The following is a 2,824-nucleotide window of genomic DNA, read 5'->3' as shown; positions in this document are numbered from 1 at the left end:
GTCCTGGCTGCTCAGGAGGCTGAGGCAGGAGAATTGCTTGAACCCAGGAGTTCGAGGCTGCAATGAAGCCAGCCTGGGCAACACAGTAAGATCCCATCTCAAAAGAAAAAAAAAAATCACAAATCCTAAAGACTCCAAAATAAAGGTCATTGGATTCTAACATGTATCCAGTACTCACATCCCCTCTTGGCCTCCCTGAACAAGTGTTAGTCAACCTGCATTTAATTATCTCCAACAATAGAGGCGTTTTTATTTCCCTCTCGGAGCAGTTGCTTCTGCACGAAGAGTCTTGTTTGTTGTTGCTGTTGTTGTTGTTGGTTTTGAGACAGAGTCTCACTCTGTCACTCAGGCTGGCATGCAGTGGCAAAATCTTGGCTCACTGCAAACTCCGCCTCCCAGGTTCAAGAGATACTCCTGCCTCAGTCTCCCGAGTAGCTGGGATTACAGCTGCCCACCACCATGTCTGACTAATTTTTGTATTTTTTAGTAGAGATGGGGTTTCACCATGTTGGCCAGGCTGGTCTCCAGCTTCTGACCTCAGATGATCCTCCTGTCTCAGCCTCCCAAAGTGCTGGGATTTCAGGCATGAGCCACCACACCCGGCCTTGCACTAAGAGTCTTACTGTTAAGCTAAAATAGGTTTCCCTATGACTTCTGCTCAAGTTTAAGTTCTAGAGTGTAAAAACCACATCCTTTTTACCTTTCATATTAGGGTTATATTTCTCTATGTTCCTCCATTTCACCCATGAGTTTAACATGAGTAATCTTGTCAAATCCCTTGTTTAAATCCAGAAACACTATATAATTCCCTACAAACTCTGTCACCAAAAGAAGTTAGTATGACCAACTTGTTCTTAGGGAACAGCTGCTGGTGAGCACTGCTTTCTTTTTGACAACTCACAAGTCATTCCTTTAATAATCCACTTCTCCAGTCTTACCCCAGGGTTTATGTGAAGCTCTGTGGTTACAAATGTCAGAATATTTCAGAATGATCACTACTCTCTAATATATACCTCAAACCCATCATTCTATTGAGGATCCAAACATTCCCACCATTTCCTTTGGTGTAATTTGGTGTAAAATCCCTGGAAAACAATCTAGAAATACCAAGTAAGAATCTGTTGCCTACCACCCTTGTACCAGGGCAGGGAACAATTACATCCCCTTGAATCTTCCTTTCTAGGACTCTAGGTCATCTCAGGGAAAAGATCAGACTGAGAAAAGGCTTACATATAATGGTGGTGATATTTATGATTGCATTTTTAGGACCAGGAAAATTTAGAAGCAATCTAAAAATCCTCAACATTGAGTTTATTACTTAAAGAAATATTATGATCACCAAAAAAATATTCTGGAAAAAAATTTTAATGACATGATTCAAATTGCACATATCTCAAATTGTGTATATATCAAGTATATATAGTCTCAATTTTGTTAAAAAAGAAGAAAACACACCATTATATGTAGAAAAATTTATTCCTGGTTAATAGAATTACCATTTGTTTTTACTTTTCTACATCTTTCAATTTGTCTGCTTTTAGTATCAAATATAAAATTATCTTTTAAGTCATTGCTTAGGGTTACAGTATTTTAGGATTATATACAGAAGGCAATATCAAAGGGTACTAAAGTCCAATAGCACCTCTCCTCAGAAACCACATGAAAGCACTGAAAAGTTGAAAGTGATTGCTTCTGTGAAGCAGTGTGGGGAGGGAAAAATGAAGGTGGGATCACCAGTCCACTGTTTTTGTTGTAAGTCTTTTAACACTATTCCAGCTTTCAAACTATGTGCTTTCAAACTATTACATCCATGAACAATAGATTTAATGTTAAATTTAAATTACTTGTAAAAATAAAATATTTTATAGAAATCATAAGAAAAAAGGAAACAACATAGAAAGGAAGAAAGGCTTTCCAAGGATATTGTTATTTTAATAAAGTATAAAAATAGCAGGAAGAATTTCATTTAAGAAATCATTCATGAGAGCTTTTCGGGTGCCAGGCACTCTATCCGACTCTTCCTAGGATGGAAATAGGAGAAAAGCACTGATCATGTTCTTACAGACCTTACATATACAGACCAGGGGCTGGCATGGCCAGGTTCTGAGGAGGGCTCCCTCCCTGGCTTACATACGGTCCCCTTCTCACTGTATCCTCCTGCAGTGGAGAGTGCAAGCTCCTTGTGTCCATTCCTCTTATAATAAGGAACTAATCCCATCATGGGGGCCCTACCCTTACAACTTCAACTAAACTAATTACTTCCCAAAGCTCCCACCTCCAAATAGCCTCACATTGGCAGTTAGGATTTCAGCGTATGTATGAATTGGGTTGAAGGAGAAACACAAACATTCAGTCCAGTTACTCAAAAAACATGATTTGCAATTCTTCCTTGAACTTTGAATGAAGGCTCACAGGCCCTTATGTTCTACCCAAATTACCTGATGGGCTCAGATATGCTGGGGCTGTGACAGGTAAAAGTCAATGCTTTCGTTTATCATTTCTTAAAAGGATGAGTTACGGATTTGATCTGAGTCATAAAGTAAAAAGAGCAGATATTTTTAAAGGCAATGCTAACCACAGTGCCAACGCCTGCTACAATTAACAGGGTTCATTTCCTATTCATCTCTGTAGCCCCCACACCTGGCAGAAAACCTGGCATATAGTGGGTACTCAATAAAAGATATGTATAAAAGTAAGGAGCAGGATTTTAAGGTCTTAGTTTTCCTTTTTTCACTCAGAAAATTTAGAATTTATTACTAAATATTTTTATCATCCCAAATAGCACCCTCTTTTATTTATGTATTTTTCCATCAAGCCTTCTGTG

The sequence above is a fragment of the Macaca mulatta genome, chromosome 9 (genome assembly GCF_049350105.2).
Source record: "Macaca mulatta isolate MMU2019108-1 chromosome 9, T2T-MMU8v2.0, whole genome shotgun sequence".
NCBI classification, from domain to species: Eukaryota; Metazoa; Chordata; class Mammalia; order Primates; family Cercopithecidae; genus Macaca; species Macaca mulatta.
This window is presented reverse-complemented; position numbering follows the sequence as displayed.